We start from the raw sequence: 19,333 nt of genomic DNA, 5'->3' as shown, positions 1-19,333 counted from the left end.
TAACGGACAAGAACAGCAGCGATGAAGTGAACACGTTTTTCTCTGCGGTGGTTCTTGCTATGTCCCTCTGTAGTTACTCTTTATAGGATCGGCCGCCTTGGTGGCTCAGTGGTTATGGCGCTCGGCTGCTGACCCGAAGGACACGGGTTCGCTCCCGGCTGCGGCGGTCGCATTTGCACGTTAGAGAACAACAGGTGGTCGAAATTTCCGGAGCCCTTCACTACGGCGTCCCTCGCAGCCCGAGTCTCCTTGGGACGTTAAACCACCACAAACCAAAGCAATCTTTATGGGATCGAGTAATAATCGCTGCTCTTTTGAAGACTGACAGTCTTACTGCCCTGAACAAATTAACGTAACTTTGACTAACCCCAGACTGACACGAAGACTTCGCTGTCGGGACAAGCCGCACGGCGAGACGGTGTATGTAAGGCCGAATAGCGACGTCAGCATCCGTACACGTTTCCATCCCGTCGGTGCATTTTTAGGCTCAGCTGTCTCGACCACCGCGACGAACCAAGTTTCCCGGCTCCCGCGAAGCGAAGGCTTCAGGCTCAGTTAATAGCAGCAGCCGATGACAGCACCGTTCGACATCGATCAGCAGGGAATATGTAGGGCAGACCGGAGTGGCGCCGCGGAAGCGAACCTGCGAGTGATATAATATATCATCGGGGGGACGCCGTCAATTGTTGGAAATGCGCAGAACGCATCCTTCGTTCTTTTCACGCTCGTCTCTGCCGCTCAGGCGTCGCACCTTGGCCAGATGTGCACATCCCGGAAGCGCTAATTGTCCACACACGCCACGGAGCGCCTCGACAGGAAAAGAAAAATAATAGCGGTTCGCTTAATATTTGCACGTTCGGTAGGTACAGGCATCGCCAACACGCTCGCATTTTTGCCCCCATAGCTATGCTCCAGCGCTCAGAACAGACGGTCGTGCCGGAATGACTGGAAGCTCGATTGGTTTATGGTTTACGGGGGTTTAACGTCCCAAAGGGACTCCGCCTATGACCGACGCCGTAGTGAAGCGCTCCGGAAATTTCGACCGCCTGGAGTTTGTTAACGTGCACTGACATCGCACAGTACACGGGCCTGTAGATTTTTCGCCTCCACCGAAATTCGGCGGCCACGGCCGGGATCGAACCCGCGACTGGAAGCTCGAGGATGTATAGCATCCATTAGCGGGGACATATGCAGGAACTGCGAGAGCCTGTTAAGCACAAAAGGTCTTTCGGCGAGCACGTGAAGTAACCCGAGAAAAAGGCTGAAGAATATTGGCTCACCACATTGAATGAAGAAATAAGTGCCGGGAAGTCATTTATTACCTACTCATTTGCTGTTCTTAATCCTCCACGCACGCACTGCGAAGCAAGGATGACGCGGCGGTGGCTGCGGTGGAAGGTAGCTGAACCAACCAATCGCTGCTGCGCCTTCGAGCACCGCGGTTTTCTGCTCATTTTAAAACGTCCAGTGGCAAGAAACACACCGCGCGCTACCTAACGAATAAAATTATGCGCCGTTACATCTTCGTTTCAGCGGCGGAAGTGGTGCAGTCCACGTGTCGCCATCTATACTGAAGGTCATAAACTGTTCGCTGCAGAATACCGGCTGTCCTTAAAATAGCTCCAGCAGGGACGGATTCGGGCAGAAAATCTTTTTTTTGTTTATTATTTCGTTGCAGTCCGTGAACTATTCAACCCACACACCAGACAAGTAGTACGGGTATGTATTATGTACGTAATCAACGTTGGGGATTCGCATAGTGGCATTTGCTTTCTTACACGGGCACATGATACGGGCCAGTCATCGGGATCCGTGGGAGGGTATGCTCTGCGCTGAACCACATTACGCGAAGTGACGAGAAACAACTCCTGCATCGATTGAGGGGGCGGGGGGGTATGATCGCCCGATGATGCCCCTTCGCATACAAGAGGCAGAACGCTCTCCGACTCGCCACTGACAAGGTGACCAAACTAACTACAAGGCGGGCTAACCGGTCGGGAGAGGAGCATAACCGGCGTCGTGATTGTTCGCCCCCTTGGTCGCCATTTTTCACGGCTCGCGACCGGTTATCTGGAGCGCGTCACGTGGTCCCAGAGCGAGGAGCCCCCGCTCCGCAGGCTCTGTCTAGTCGGCCACTGAAATGACCGTATTTTGTTATAAATCTCGTTTTGGTCGTATCTTCTCCTTTTCTCAGGTCGACCAGAGAACCTACAGAGGGCCCCGTACGATGGTCACTCCCCTTACAAAGATTTCTTTACACAGTCTGGTAACTACAACGACTCTCCGTAGACGTTTGTCAATAGTCTATTGACTTGCTATACGCAATTCTTATAGAACAGTCCTTTGACAATAGAAATATTATAGACAGTCCATAGACAATCATAGATTCGTGGCCATACACTTTTAGTAGAGTTTTGTCTGTGGGCAGTCTATAGGATATGAATAAGCAAAATGAAATATCAATACAAAGGCAACAGAGTATAAAGAAGTCTATAGAACGTCCACAGACCACTTTTACAAGGGGCAGGTCTGTTCACCGCCGTCACCAATGAACGACACCTCACGGAGTCGTATACAGTCGAGATTTTGATGAAACTCCGCTTGGTGAGGAATAAAATGAGACCGGAAAGGGGAAAGTCCAAATGCAACCGTGCAACGCATTCAGCGCTCAACGCGGCCGGTTGCGACAATCACAAGTGGTGCAACCGGGCCACGCGGCACAAGCTGGGGCTCGGTACTGGGCGAGGCGAAACATTCGGACGCAACGTTGGTGCTGCACTCGGGGGAAGCCCCCTCAGCCGCGATCCCTCGACGGCCGCGTGTATACATACGTGCTCGGAATTCTGCACAAGGCCCGTGGACCGAGCATGTAAACGGCACGTGTCGTTCCACTGCATACGCACACATCCGAAAGCGAAAGGGCTGTAAAGCGTCGTCATGAAGGGCGTTTGTACACGAAATCGCCAAGCAGTTGTTTTTTGCGACGTGACCAGACAGAACTCACTGTCGGGAGGAGAGGCCAAGGAAGGGAGGCAGTACACGTCCATGATATACCTATATTGGGACGGCTAGCGAGGGGGTACGTGGCGCCTCAATTCGACCGAGGATGCCAGCCTCGTGAGTCGAAAGCCAGCTGCGCAGCGAGCCTATACGCCGCAGACACAATTCGTGAATCATGCAGAGCGCACTGCCCACAAACCGTTTCGCCTCGCTTATACACTCACTTCCAAACACGTACCCACCGCTGTGGATCACTGGCTAACCCAAAGTCATGTGACCGGATCCCGGCTTCGGCAGCAGCGTTTCGATCGAGGCAAAATACCAAAAGGTACCCGTGCAGTGCTGTTCGACGTCAGCGCACGCCAAAGAACACCCAAGTGGGCCTAAATATTTCGCAGCCCTCCACTGCGGTGCCCTTCATGGCATAGTGAAGCTTGAGGACGTACTAGAACCCCAAATGCCACACATCCGCGCGTGTCAGTGAGGTGCTATGAGTGTGAGTTTCATGCCAGTGTCACAGCGAGTCGGCAGTCACGGGGAGAAAATATCCGTGACCAAACGCAAGCGAGACGCACCTCGTAGTGGTAAGGTACGCAAGTAAGGATGCCGCTCTGCGCTTCCGTCGCTCGGTTTCTTGCATTAGACGTGCTCATCCGTCAGGACGCTGCTCTTCCAACAGCTGCCCAAACTGCGATGTATCAAAGGTCTCTGTCCCGGGGATAGCGCCAACCCCGCGACAACGAAATCCCCGACTGAACGCCACCGCCAGGAAGGACGGCCGCCGTATCCCAGAGCCAACACGGGCGGTTTTTTTCTTTTCGACACGGTGAACGCTCTCGCGTTAAAATAACACTAATAACAACCCTGGTTTGGGCACACCACGGGATCGAAGAAGTGACAGATATGGCGGCACCGCATTCCACCCAGCACCTCAGCTCGATGACAACCTGGTTATAGCACACAGGCGAGGCACTGTCTGCACTGCCCCAACACTTTCGCCCCCTTTGCAACACTGAACTTGGGGGCAGAGAGGAAGACCTCATGCTGTCGCCGCGTATACAGTGCGACAGCATGATTGGGAGGTGAGATGGGAGCTGGAGGGACAGAGACGGCTCTTCTTGGCAGTGAAGGGAACGCTACGGGGGCGCAGCAACGTCACTTGCGCCGAACTGACAGCTCGGTCGCACGACGATAAGCATGCATGGCTGCCAGGTGCGTTGCTCATGCCAGCGGTAGCTTCAATCGCTGGAGCGACTGCGCTGTGTAGCTACACGCAACTGCAGACGTGCCAAGCAAGTTTGTGTAATCGAGAAGACTTTCTTCCTCGATTTTCAAAAGTTTGAAGTTAACAGTTGTGTTAGAAGTATGCCCTAAACAACGAATATTGTCAATACACTCTTTCAAGAGCAAACTAACGAACGCAAGCGAGGAGTGTTTCGGCTTCGTGCATGGCTTGCGTTCCATTGCCAGAAAACGTTGTCGCGAAGCGTTACAGGCGAGTACTCTGCCCCACGATGGACATTATCCTGGCTGCCCAGCTCTCGTGCTACACAGTTTCGCACGCACTGCTGGCGCCGAACAGCCCTGTGGCTGGAACATAACGAGGCAGGCTCGGCGCCTTCCGCGGCAGCCTGCTCGTCGAGGTGAGGGATCAGGAGGCTTCCTCGCGGCATCCCCCGTCCGATCGGAGACGAAGAAGGCGCGATGACGGAGGTTGTTGCAGGAGAAGCGACGAATAGGGCACCTGAACAGGGTACACGCGCCCGGTTTGAAGGACGCAGCGCTGCCCCCCGAACGCGTTGGCCATAGCCCACTGGACGTCAGCGAATGCACCGACCTGGTGCATTACGAGGGCCTGTCCGAGTTCGGCTGCCCGCTGCGCTGGCCCAATGATCAGTCCGATCAGCGTACGCATTTTTGCAACAGGCAATCAGCCGGCCTCATTCGGCCGCTCTTCCGACGGAACATACAACATCGCCCCCCTCATCCCGCCTCTGCGCTCCTCCGACCCCATGGCAGAGCGCAGGCCACCGCAGGGCAGAGAGCGATGCACCACAGCCATCGCCGGAGGAGCACGGGAGGGGGCGCAAGGGAGGAGAGGGGGGAACGACTTTCACGGAGTGGCCGCGGCGTAGCCGGCAATCCACTGCTGCACAGCGCGAGTCGAAGAAACTGCTTCCCCCCCTCCGAGATGGACGGCGAGAAAGTAGTTGCTCCGGTGGTTCCCCGCCCGCAAAACACACGCACCGTACACGTCACGAGCTTCCCGGAGAACAACGCACGGCGGTCGGGGGAGAGCAGCAGCGAAGAGAATAGGCGTCCTCCTCAGGAACCGTCCCGAGAGGAGCGCGCGGAATTTCGTGCCGCGCAGCGAGAGAAGAGCGGCGGCGGGGCGTCGAGATGGGCTCCTCGTGCCCGGAGAGGGGGGGGGGGGCATCACCATCACGGCGGCCGAAACGAGTTCCGAGCGCTGCCTCCTGCGGCCAGCGAGCAGCACGCGCCCGGGACGGACGAGGATGCCTCTTCGGCCGAGCAGCAGAGAGGAAGGGGAAAGGGGGGCTGCATCGCGCGCACCCGCAGGAGCGGCTCTCGCCGGAACGGAAGGGCACCACCGTCCGCAGCTGCCCACACGTGGCTCCTGGGGAATGCTGGGAAACAGCGGCCACTCCGATACCTGCACCTTCTTTACGTGGAGCAGTTGAACTTAATAAGCAAACGAACACAATCGCAGCTTTCCTCTCTTCAGCAGCCGGCCAGCAGAGAGAGTACTGCCTACATTCGGGTGCATGGCTCGTGCTCCGCGCAAACGCGGCATCGGCACATTGTTGACACATATACGCGTTAAATTTTCAAAGCGAACACTCGTAAAGAAGGCTAGCTGCGAGCCCAATCTTGCGAGCCGAGAGAGGACTTGAACGCGATAACGCTAATGAGCTCGTGCCGCAGAAAATCCGGCGTCAATGACCGTGAAGGAAAAATCCACGAAAATTCCCCAGAGAAGCAACCTACGAATACACTGAACTGCACTAGGAGGCAGGCGGGCCAACTTGGTCACGTGAACATGCGGCGTCATCATAACCTACCCGCAGTATTCTGAAAAAACTGCCCAACGTGGCAGTTGGCAGTTAAATTAATGATTTTCCGCTCGGTATAAGAGCAACCTGGCTCGCACAAGCCCCACCGGTGGCAGCACCCGCCATCGCAGGGCAGTGGAGCGTCGGTTAACCACTGCACCACTGTGCCGGGACTCCCAGGGATATATGAACGTAAGCAGGGAAAAACCAATTCCGAACATATGGGCATTAACCAATTAACGCTGTCGCGTCATACCCTTAAGGCGGACCTCAAGTTTCCCCGCCAATTTTTTGGTGCCGCGATGTTACCACTTTCACATTTGTCATCTTGAAAGAATAAAAGTGTACTAAAGACGGCTTCAACAAAGAGTGCTCCAAATTCTGCGGTGAACAACGCGCGCACGATAAGGGGACATAGCAAAAGCCCAAATCCGAGACGAGACATTCGGTTCACCGAATCGAGAACGAGCGCTCAGCAGCCGATGGACTGTCAACCGATGGACCGACTGGGGAGACCGCCGCATACCGGCAACGCCCCCCGGACATTTCAAGGTCGAGCACACACCCCAGTCGGGTGGTTGGAGTGAAATCAGTGGGATCGCAGAGAGAGGCAGACCACGCACTCTGCCTGTTTTGGTTCTATAGGACTCCGAGGGACAAACAACCGTGCACGGATGATGGCCGACTCGTGTCAGTTATCCCGTGCATGCCCTTCCCAATGAGTATGCGGTTCCTACAGCTGTAATACAATACATAAACAAAATTAACGGCGATCAACTGGATTGATGCAATTGGAATAGCGCTCATCTATTGCTCGCCAATCTATTCCAATTCTGAGTCCATTGACTTCCAATGATCTATCAATTCCAAATTCGATTCCATTCCGGTTCTGATTCTGTTATGCTCAACTGCTATTCGTCATCGCTTCTCGCAATGCGGAAAAAGAATAGCTCCCGCAGGCCTCATTTTGGTAAGACAGTTCTTCGGGAAGCTGTCCACCTTGCAAGTAGGCCTGCTGTCCGAGTCATTTTCATCTTAGTCATGTTCATTTTTGCTGATTCATTCTTAGTTCGGAGTCTCGCTCCTCTCCCCTACGAGTGGAGGGTGGGGCCGGTTGGCAGGTGACCGGTGGAGAGAGAGGGATATCCCCCCAAACACCACCTGCCACGGTCGGCAGGAGGAGGTTTCGCGCAGACGCCAGTGGCGGGCGCTCTTCGCCTTCGTGGCCCTCCTACGGTCATCGCAACTGAAACAGCACTGCATTCCTTCTAGAAGTTCGCGCTGCCGGGTTTGGACGGAATAAAGTTGCCGGCACGCCGTGTTCGAACCCCGAAAACCAGGTCAGCGGTGCTCTGCCAACCCGCCGCGGTGGCTCAGTGGTTACGGCGCTCGGCTACTGATCCGGAGTACCCGGGTTCGAACCCGACCGCGGCGGCTGCGTTTTTATGGAGGCAAAACGCTACGGCGCCCGTGTGCTGTGCGATGTCAGTGCACGTTAAAGATCCCCAGGTGGTCGAAATTATTCCGGAGCCCTCCACTACGGCACCTATTCTTCCTTTCTTCTTTCACTCCCTCCTTTATCCCTTCCCTTACTGCGCGGTTCAGGTGTCCGCCGATATATGAGACAGATACTGCGCCATTTCCTTTCAAAAACCAATTATTATTATTATTATTATTATTATTATTATTATTATTATTATTATTATTATTATTATTATTATTATTATTCTGCCCGTCGGCGTTCTAAACACGGTTAGTGCTAGCAATAAAAGCTTGCGAAGTTGTTGCGGCAAACTTGAGCGGTACCGTGTATAAGCGTGCTAGAGCAAAGAAGAAAAAAAAAAGTATCCAGAACTGTCGAATCAACAAATGCGCTTTCTGCAGGACCACAGAGAGAGAGAGAGAGCAAAACGCACTGGAAGAGACGGTGCTGCTTGTATTGGTAGTGTACACTAAAAGTTACATAGCCAGCCATACTCCTTCCAGGGCAGGCAGCTTGTGCGTGAGAAATGCCATAAATTCGAAGTGGCACCACACAAGGACCACCTGACTACACGTCTCGAGAACACGGAATGCATGCATCGATCCAGATGACCATACGGATCAAACCCCCCTCCTTGAATCTCATTTCTCTGTTGAAATTGAGCTTCCAAGAAGCAACTCACCAATAGCAGCCTCCCTACCCCAATTTCACCTTCCAGGAAAATTCTGAGTCGTGTGTGAGACCTCGGCTTGCAGCAGAAACATTCAGTCGAGCTAAAACATCAAAGACTGCTTTCGCCGAATTGTCGCATGGGTGTGATCGCCCCGTAATATTTTTCTTTTCCTTACCACCGCGTTCGGGCATGCGAAACGCGAGGCCACGACCTTGCGGTCGCGGCGGCACAGAGGTGCTTGACGCAGCGACAGGTCCCCGTCACGGGGCGGCTTACCGTGTTTGCACACGCCTCAGCCTTGGCGCGTGCGCTGCGCCGACAGCTGCTGTCAGCCGGGCTCGAACGCACTTGGCCTCATCCCCCTCCCACCTACGCCAGTACGAGCACGCGTAGCCGGGGGAGCGGCGCATAAAACCGCCGAACACACCAGCTAGGAAGAAAACAAAAGCACACCTGGCGCAGGAGGCACGAGATAAGAGCGCCCGTGTGGCGCTTATGGCCGCGATAAGGCAACGCGCCACACGTGCCGCCACACAGCTGCGCCCGGGGGAGGATGCACTACAGTGAGCATGAGCAACTGTCCATTTTTTCGCATGGGCAACCATCTTTGCAAAGCAGCACTGACGGTGGCGGAAGTTGGACATCAGGGAAAAAGAGAAAAAGAATTACAACAAGATAAACAAGTACGATCCGCATGGAAACCTGAATGCACGCGCATCATAATACACTCGTGGTAAGAAAGCAACGAACAAAAAAGCGCTTGAGATCATAAGAGGAGTAATGGTGCAGTCGTACGCAGAAGTACTACGGTGAGGAGGAAATACGTAAACATAGTGCAATTGACAGGAGTCGGCAAAGTAGTAATAGCCACAAAACTACTACACGATTATTTGGCGCGATTGTGTGCAATATCGGACAGGGTAAAACTGCCAGGGAAGCACAGCTGGTTGAATAGTGTGGGTAACGTATGTAGCATCATTTGCTGGCCATAATTTGACTTCTCATCCAGAAATAACGTGGCATTAATGCAGCGAGCATCGCTCATACATCCCCAGGCCCTTTGCGAGTGGTTATGCATCCATGCTTTTTGTGGGATATCAGTAAGAATGAGAAGAAAGAAGAAGGTAAAACAGGAGGGAAGAAAATTTGCCATTTACGGGGCTATACATAACGTCTTGGAACGCTAGAGAGCCCGCATTATAAGCCGAACACGCAAGTTCGCTCATCGTCTTGCAGGCCTCATTAATCTTATCACGCCACGGGCTAGATCATCACGCACCTAGACGGCGTTATACAACGGGAGGTCCGGGACGTGACGCAGCCACCGGGCATAATACGGGCGCACGGACTTGGGTCTACTCCCGCCAATGACGTCCCGAGTGATCGCTCTGCGTACACAACCTCCACCTGTTTCCCGGTGCGCTTCTTTTCGAGGCAGTTTTAATCGCGCCGACGGAGTGGACAATCATCTGGCCGCAGGGCAGAGAGAGAGATAGGTCCGAACGCATTGCGCTGCGCCTGATAATCTGCTCCCCCCGGAAACAGCTGGACGCTGCAGCGCGCCAGACAACTGAGAGCGCGCACGCAAATCGGCCGATGACGCTCGCCGGCTCGGAAACGCAAGCCGCGCTGACGCAACACGATGGGGGAACCAGAGGCGACCCAGTGGAGGGGCTCCTGGAGCAGGATTCAGAACGCGGAGGGGTCTCCTCCGTGACGTCACCGCTTCTGCACTGAATTCCCGCAGCTGCAGCGACCGATAGGACCCGGCGTGCGGGCCGCTTAATTCTCTGTCAGGGCGAAGAGAACGCCGGAAGCCCCCCCACCCCCGGTTGCGTCAGCGTGGCTGCTTGCCAAGGGTAACTCGACGAAGCTGAATTCACCTTGTTTGCATCCCTTTCGGCTTCGCTCCTCGCTCTCCACCCCGTGCACAAAAGACGCGCGTATGTAACAACGGGCGTCAACATGAAGGAGAAGAGTACACTTCGGGAAGCGTCGATGCGTGCTTCGTAACGGCGAGATAATTTGAGAAAGGCGTGTCGCTTCGGGCCGTGCCTTATTTTACCTGTATTCGCTCGTTTCGTAAGTGTGATTTCAACGCGTGCCCTTACTATATAATCGCACATGGAATTGGTAGCATGTGCAGTAAAAAAGTAACAGTAAGTGGCAAAAGACAAAAAAAGAGACGCTGGAAAGGTAAAGAGCAAGGGCAAATTAAGGGTCAGCTTTTGGCCGGGGGGGTCGGTTACAATTTCGTCACTTTTTTCCGCGAAAAGATTGCCAGTTGGACAATCTAAGGAAATGACGCCTGTCTCACATTTCTCAGTGGACACCCGAACCGGGCCGTAATGGAAGGAAAATGAAATTGGTTTCAAGGAAAGGTAATGACGCCTGTCTCACATTTCTCGCTGGACACCCGTACCGCGCCATAAGGGAAGGCAAATGAGATGAAAATTGGTTTCAAGGAAAGGTAAAGACGCCTAGTAAAACACGTTGCGGGGCCTTTTCTTTTTGTGGTCTGTCGCAGATGCACATGCGCTCACGGTTCGTTTTGTCTTATATGTTCTACGAAAAAACGTGTTCAATAAACATAGTTGGAGTCAGCGCCCGTCCTGTCATGTCTTCTGTGTATTCGTCCTAAAAGTTAGCGCTGCTTAAATTTTAACGAAAGTAAAGACGCCTGTCTCGCAATTCTCGCTGGACACCCGTACCGCGCCGTAAGGGAAGGAAACGGAGGAGTGCGAGGAGGAGGGCGGCCGGCCAACGCCGCCGACACCCGCTTTTCTGCGACACGAGCTCCTTAAGTCTGTCGCGTTAAAAATGGAGTTCAGCATGGTTTTTCTGAGTAAAATTTCTCGTTCGGGAAAAGCTGCCCCCGTTCACATGAGCAGGAATACTGCGCCGCTTGCAGTGGACTAGCACAGACTGTCAGCCGCATGAGCTCCCATCTTCTTTCCTTCGCCCGTCATCGACAGTAGTGCGCAGCCTTCGTCAGAAGTACACGCCCCATCGAGTTTCCTTCCAGGCCTTGCAGTGCGGCACGCTATGCATTACGAGCGCTCCGAATCTCTCGACGGTGAGGGGAATTCCCGTCCTCACCACATTGTGGGGAGGGGGGGGGCTCAAAGGGGTGTAACAGCTGAGCTCCATATAACACTGGTCACGCAGCAAAGCATGTGGTCTGCACACTTTCGCTCGATGTAAAAGGGAACACGGGAGCGTGTGGGCTCCGCAGAGCTAGCACATCGCTGCTGCCGAGAATGGGCGGAATCATGCGCATGCGCGGAAAGAACAGCCGCCGATTCTCGCCGGTACTGGCGGCAGCGCCCTCTCGTGTTTCCCGTCATACTGAGTGACGCTGTACATTTCTGACAAAGGCTTCGCCTGCTGCCCCTTCGTCAGAATGCTCAGTAACCTCTCACAAAACCTTGTACACGCTGACTGTGTTGGCACAATAGGCGCGTAACTATTCTTACCACGCATGCCTGCGACGAAGTTTTGTTTGTTCGGTTGTAAAAAAAACATTCATTTTAGAAAATTCGAATTAGAAGGGAAACATTTTCTTTCACCGCCACTCGATTTATACTCGCAACGTCAAGAGCGGAAGAGACTCCGTGATCAGCGACTGGAAGTGGATAGCGGTGTAGCCTGGACTCGCGGATCCGTGCTTAAAAGTATTGCCGTCAACGCAGTTTACTTCCGAAAACGGCAGGTGGCGGCGATACTTGTGTCTCGAATTATGACCTCATTTTCAGCCTTTAAATACTTTGTCGTTAGGACACCGTAATCAATCGATATAAATGAACGTCAATTTGTCCTCACAGTCTTCTCTAACAGTTCGTGCTTTCACCGGGCGCCCCAGTTTCCCGCCATTCCAAAATAGCCCTGCAGTCTTCGGCACGAAAGCGGCTGTACAAGAATGTTCCTCGGGACGCTCTTTAGGTTAGTTACTGCACGAAGCGGATTTATGGGCATGGCTTGGAGCGGCCGTTTTCCAGAATCTTGCCAATTTTGTTTCTCGTGGGAAAAAAAAATGAAATCAGCGTGATTAAGCGATGAAAAATTTCCCTCTCTGGAGAGCGGAATATAGTATCCCTCCGCCCTTCCCTCTCTCTCCTGTTCATGGTCTCTGCCTGCAAAAAGCGTGGAATGCCCATACTAGATGCTAAATGGAGGACCCCCTTCCAGCCAATGGCGTCGGCCGATTCTCATGACCCTGCAAGTGTGACAAAGCAGGAGGTGGTAGATGAAATGGGATAATCCCTTTCCTCTATGATCGGGGTTATACCCCTCTCTCCATTGTGGCGCCGCTCCCTGAATTGTCACGCTAATTAACATGGTCAGCGAATCAGCCGACGCCACTGGCTGGAAGGGGGCCCTCCTTTGAACGGGAAAAGCCACTGCGTTCTTGAGTTGCATCAGATTGCGGTTCAACCGGCCACAGGATATAAGAGCGATAGTCCAAATATTCAACATTCAAGGGGCGAATTTATGAGTGTGGTGTCCGAACCCCCGCCCTTTCTCCACTGCCCAAGCGAGAAAATTTTACGCACAAAAGCTTTGCTGAGCACTGACCGAAATGGTTCGAGAAATGCACGACTCAAATGGGATGCCCCCTACGTGGGTGGCACATTAGTCCTGCCCTGCAAAATCATCGTTTTTCTTTATGTTCGGCATCATGCAGCACGCGTATAGCGACGACCACGCAAACTAGAGTAAATTGCCCAGATTTTCTGGGCTTCATGGTGGACAAAAGTTCTGAACTTCGAGCACTTCGTCGTTACTGGCCCCCAAAAACTTCTGAAATGCTAAATACTCCTAAATTTATTAGGAAAATATGATTACCGCACGTGTAAAGCTGGCAGACTACAGCGGCCGAATGCTGAACTCTAAAAACAACAAAATACCGCACACCTGCTCAGAAACAAGTGTTAAATTCATTCGTGCCTCTACTAATGCAACAGCACGCCCGTTGAAATTTCAGTTTGTTCTGCTGGTATGGTAAGCTTTTTCAATGAGTAGTGATCTTTCAGCATGCCTCCACTTCTGGCAGCTGGAACCCAGACTCTTTGCCCATAAGTTGTGAAATGTGGTTTGTACAACACTTTACGAGCATTCGAGATGAGTTTCTGACTATGAACGCAGGCAAATGATATTTGGACATTGTGTACCTCATACACGTTATAACTAGGCCATGGACTTCCCGGTGCTCATTTTGAAGAAAAAATCGGTGGATGTAATTCGGCGTTTATTTTGTTTCGGGAAATCGGTGTGTTTCGGTTAGCTGAACGGTGCAAACGCTAAAACCGGTAATTACCGACGCAGAAATTATCATAGTTTACCAACGAGGTGATTGAAGCTAACAATTTTTTTTTACATCACTGGCACACACGTTATGCGTAGCTGACTGTAATAGTCGGCTTGTTGAACTTGTTGTCTGGGTTGTATTGGCATTTGTCTCTGCTGACAGCACCCCCTTATAAAAATGAGCCTTGAATTTATGTTGACGCAATGTTGAGCATGTGTTGAGCCAACAGAAATTCAATGGAAATTCAACTCGTGTTGAGTTTACACAACACTCACCCAACAGAATTTATGTGCCCAAAACCTCAACACAAATATGGTGCATAATTTCTGTTGAATTTCTGTTGTTTTTTTCTTTGAGCACCCACCAGAAAAATGTTCAACAGTAAGTGCTTTGCAACCATCCGTAGCACTGTGTGCCACGTCATGAGCTGTTCTGACAGGAGAATCTACTGCTATGTTAGAAATCGGCTGCTACTCTTGATTCATGCACAAACAAAACGGCGCGAAATGCGGGGACAAAAGAGAAACATACATGACAGACCAGAGCCACGGTGTCTCCGCGACGACGCCTCCCCTCTCGCGAGCACACACCGTCGCCTGCAGTTCTTTCGAAAGAATTAACGCACACACCTCTCGCTGAACGTTGATCCGTTGGCTACAAATGGACTTCTACAGTGGACTTAGGGTTGCTTATTGGCGGCGGAATTTATCTCTGATCCATCAAGGCGACTATTTGGTCCGAGACCCTTTTCTCAAGCATCACACCTTAGAAGACCCAAGGACCAAGGCAGGTGAAATCTTGTACCCATTAAAAACCGGTGGGTACCCGGGGGCACTGGGGATCCAACCTGGCACCTCCCAAATGCGTTGAGTAAAAGAAAAATCTCCCACATCATTAGCACTAATGAACTTCACAAGAACCACTTGCAAGCATGCACAGTGTCTGCATGCTGGCAGGTAATGCCGCTCTTTCTTGTTTTGGTAAAGTTATCTTATACCCAACCACACTTGCCTTACGAGCAATTGCAGTGGATCGACAAGATGGCATTCATCAAATGCTCTAAGAGATATGATAGAAAATGACATAAAAACTGAAATGTATGAAATGCTTATTCATTGCCTGTAACATTCCTATACTTCTGCTTTCTCAAAATGTCAAGGTAAGGACTATGAAAAGCAGAAGCTGGTTTTTTGAATAATACTGCGGTGTTATCAGTAGCTATAGACGGATAAAACTCATGATCAAAGCAGCAAATGCCCTTCATACGAGGCATGGCCCCTACCGATCGTCATGATGTCCTGGTTTATCCAGGATTAATGCCTGTGCACCTGCCATTTGCCTGTGATGTCATGCTAAAGCATGCAAGGGGATTAATATCGTGATGTCATAACAATTGGTTGACACTATTGGCTGTAGGGCCTGCTTTAAAGAGTACTTGTTACATCATTCTTTTGTTTCATCACACTGTAGTAATTTATGCATGCTTTACACAATAGTCATTAATAACAATATTACTGCAGAGTAGGCAGAACACAAGAATGATTGTAATGTGCAGCAGTGTTGTGCCTTTGTATTGATATTTAGAGGCAGGAATTCAGTTCAGCAGAGTGAAGATGGCATTCCGACAAAAAATGGTACCGAAGTACAAGGTTGAAAAAGCGAGCAGTTTATTGCACACAAGCTAATTTTTCAAATACAATATTCAGATCTGAACACATTTCTCAACAACATTCAAGGCCAGACTTACTTCAACACATAACGTCTGCACAACACTACGCCTTTAGTCACTATTTACACAACTGTACAGGCAATATCAATGAGCTATTTACAAGCACAGCAGAACACTTGCAAAATAAAAGTGCATGTACAATGTGTAACCCCCTCCCCCTTTCCTTTATATTTATACCTCACATTTGTAAGAAATGCTCACATGACACTTTTCTGCTAAGTGCTCCTAATATATTTACACTCTTAGGGCAGCATTTAAATGGCAATTTCCACATGTATATTTCACATTCTGCTAACACTAGCTCTGTTTCATTCAAATACACTCGCTGCACCAGTTCCTTAAATTTCTTCAACAGAGCTATAAGCGTGCAGTGCAACTTCTGGTAGTTGAAATGCAACTTTGCACTGGCTGTTCAAAAAAAGAATGGTCAAGTGCAGGCCAGGTCAACAACAAACTGCAGCCAGGTGCATGACACCCACGTAAACGGCTGGCAATATCTTGAACCATATGAATTTTGCCATAAACCAGCCTCAATGCACGTGCACATCATGGCAGCTGGAGCAAAACGCCCGTGTTCTTTTACTGTTTACTGCACATGACCCCAGCGTCAACGTGCAAAGTGCTGAAGCGAAGGACCGCTCAGGCGACTTGATGAATATGGACTGACCAGACTGTAGTGATGATGATCGCAACTTTGAAGAAGTTGACTCATCTACAAATGGAGATGATAGGCTCCAACAACAGGCATCGCCTCGGACAGACAGCACTTTGGTACTGGGCACCCAGTGAGGCTGGTAAACAACTATGCACATTCAAAGTCAAAGGAATATAATGGCTATCGCATAGCGAAGCAAAGTTGGAAAGATCCTGAAGAAGTGCATGAACCACTATCTGCATCACGTGAAGAGAAAGCAGCAGCCTTGAAGAATGAATTTAACGTCCTAAATGTTTCGAAAACAGAGCAGCTTGTGCCACAACCAATGGTCTCACAGGTTTTCATATGAAAATTACCCCCAAAGGGGATACATAATTGCTAATTACATGTGACAAAATGATAGCATAGCAATTCCCCATGGACACCCGTACTACAGATGTCCTTGCATGTGTTGGTTGACAGTTCGACGGCCGACCGATGGCTGGTGCAAGCTATGATTAGCAGTTCTGTGCTAGACGTCACACAAATTTTAACACGGTCAGTCCTGCACTGGTGCAACATATGGGGGCCCACAGACTTTTCTCCAGAAACTGCCATCTCACTGAGTGTGACAGCAACACAACACCACCAATAAGACGCATCAATGGGATCCTTATGCTATCACATAAAATGGGCAGTGCTTATTACATACATTGCAAACTGTGACTTGACGTGACATGCCTGGTAGCCAACTAATACTGTGGGCCCCTTCACCAAGGCTCTCAAACATATGAAAATTTCGGCATCAAGATAATGGACAAGGTCTTATGTCTATCAAGGAGAGGTGTCAGTGGTGTGGCACCTCTACAACAGCTGCTACTTATGACAGAACAAAAGGTACATATGGACTCATACAGACTCTAGCATTTCATTTTCATTCACTACACACAAGTAGAGAGATTCTGTGTCATTCAGACATATGCACTTTTTTAAAGACTCTGCGTCAACGATGCAACTTTGTGATGTACACTCTGTCTTCACAAACTGCAAATTCTTATCCAGGGGGACATTACTGAACACTGCTTGCTTTACACTCAGGACATCAACATGCACATCAACATGATCACTTCTGCTTGAAGAATGACTGCAAGGTAAAAGGATTTTGACAATGCGACCAAAAAGCCCGTTCGTGAATACATAGGAATTTCTTCTGCGAGATTTGTCGAGGCCTGCAGTGCAGAATTTGAAAGGCCCAAGCACCATTTTTCGGAACACTGTACCACCCTCCACACGTTCACCTTTGCCCAAAAGCAGAACGCACCCCACTTTAGTGAAGTTCTTTCTCAAAGTATACCCTTTCATCAGACATCTGAAGTCGGATTCTAGAATCTGGCGCCCTTTTCGGTTTAGTGAGTGTGTTGACCATAGTGTTGAAAGTGCCTGCAGAATACAGAACTTCTGAACAATTTGGAAATGAGGGTATCGGGTTCCTTTCACAAATCTACATAGTGTCCCGTTCATTGCCTCAAAAGGAAAAAGGGAATAACCCCACAATGGCCCCCAGTTTTTCACAGTTTCCACGAGGTGAAGCAGGAGATGGGAGTTATATGTCATATACTCTGTGCCATATAAGGTTTCATAATCCATAAGAAAATTTACCATTTCTTTCTCAATTCGGAGAAGCTCTTCTATGTGTACTGACGGACCAAGCAGATAGTGCATCATGGCAACAAACCTTAACCAGTGCTTGTAGTGCTTTTCTGGAACAAAGTCCTTGAGCACAACAGGCGAATAGAACAACATCCAGTTCTTCCACTCTGACGCCTTCCATTCTTTGATCTGTGATAGTTACCTTGGGAGTCTCGATATCTCCCATATAGGAGTCAGGCTTAGTAGCAACTTGTTTGCATCTTCAAGGTGCTTGCGCAGTCTGAACTTCCGACAGCGATGTGATTTGAGCCACATGAACAAGGTGCTTCGAACGAAGCCTAAGCACACCGCGTGCATATGGTCAACTGCAAACCCTCCTCCAAATGTAAAAAATGCAAGCATTGTCAAAACACTTGCGCCCTTAATGCCACAGCTTGCCTGCTGACTGACCCTTGCCTTACTGGCATGCTCAGCAAAAGAATCTTGTGTCCTCGGCTTGGGCAATGGTGTGGCTGGTGGATACACACGGCAAAAGCCATTACCTTTAGCTACAACTTGGCCAGGGTGCTCACACCAAGCACAACCATTTGCCCCATTAAATTGGGTCATATTCATTACATCGCACCTTGCGACGCTGTCCACTGAACAGGGTCCAGGAAATGCCTTCGACAAGTGTGTATTTCCATCTCTGTCCTGCCACGTGACTCCCTCAGTAGACAACTCATTTATTGCCTTCACAAATGGAATAAAAAATGTATTCATTACTGGCTTCCCAGACCCTACCCACAAGCCTGCCAAAAGAAGCTTCTCTCTCCGGTGCTTGTAAGGCAGTTCATTCACCATTACCAGCAGTGGCCACATACTCAGATTTGAACTCTCAAAGAGAGGCACACCATCAGTGTTGAAGGTGAGTGTGACATCATCGGCAGACAAAGGCAATTTATTATAATGAATGCTTTGTGTAATGTCTGCCACTTCGTATTGAACCGAGGTTCCCTCTCTTTTAGCCACTGTAGACTCTAGCACCTCTCGGAGCTGGCTTTTGAGGTCCATGACAAGAAAAAAGGAAGAAGATTTGATAAGACTCTCATGTGTGTGCACTAAATTACATTTAGGACATGAAATATCTTCTCCTTCTATCGCCTCACCTATGTACTCAGTGCAAGCAGTACAGTAAAAGTGTTTTTTGTATTGCTTTTCACAGGCAATAAAATGCCTAAATAAGGCATATTTCGAACCTGGGTATGTCACCCCTGAGGGCAAGTGGGCACCAATAAGTCGTACTAGGCTCTCTGTCGCCTCCTTGGAGCAGCCATGTCGCAAACTGTGAGCCATCACCATGAGCAAGCTTTCTGCTTGCGTTATATTTGCTCCTGGAAACAGCAAGTCATCCTAAAAAAAGAAAAAAAAACAGTAAGCAACATTTGAAGTGCAATGCGAGCGTGTTCTGAGCAAACGAGCAAGGTTTCATGAAAAACGCTGTGCGTGGAAGATGCTCTTATAACTGTACATTACTGCATTACCAATCGTCTTCATGACATTACAATGCATCTCGTTGCTAGACTGTATGTGTCTTAGGGAACAAAAGATAAAATTGCACTCAGAATGACTAGAAATTAAATGACATCACTTTCAAGCATTTCAACTACTAGTTTGCAGAAAAAAAAGTGGTACACATTTGTGGCAATGACTATGTGAAGAGACCTCAAGTGTGCTGTGCGGCCATACCGCAGTCCTCTTGACATAAAAAACACCTGCATTAGGACTGCAAATTATGTCAGA

At 50.2% G+C, this 19,333-nt stretch overlaps 1 protein-coding gene across 2 annotated transcripts in view; it reads right to left on the bottom strand.

The window, feature by feature from the left end:
- LOC144096619 (uncharacterized) overlaps positions 1–19,333 on the bottom strand; it is a 137,891-nt gene that overhangs the window by 41,651 nt on the left and 76,907 nt on the right. The window lies entirely within an intron of this gene.

Source organism: Amblyomma americanum, chromosome 7 (assembly GCF_052857255.1).
Source record: "Amblyomma americanum isolate KBUSLIRL-KWMA chromosome 7, ASM5285725v1, whole genome shotgun sequence".
Taxonomy (NCBI): domain Eukaryota; kingdom Metazoa; phylum Arthropoda; class Arachnida; order Ixodida; family Ixodidae; genus Amblyomma; species Amblyomma americanum.
Note: the sequence above shows the minus strand (reverse complement) of the source record. Positions and strands in the feature narration are given on the sequence as shown.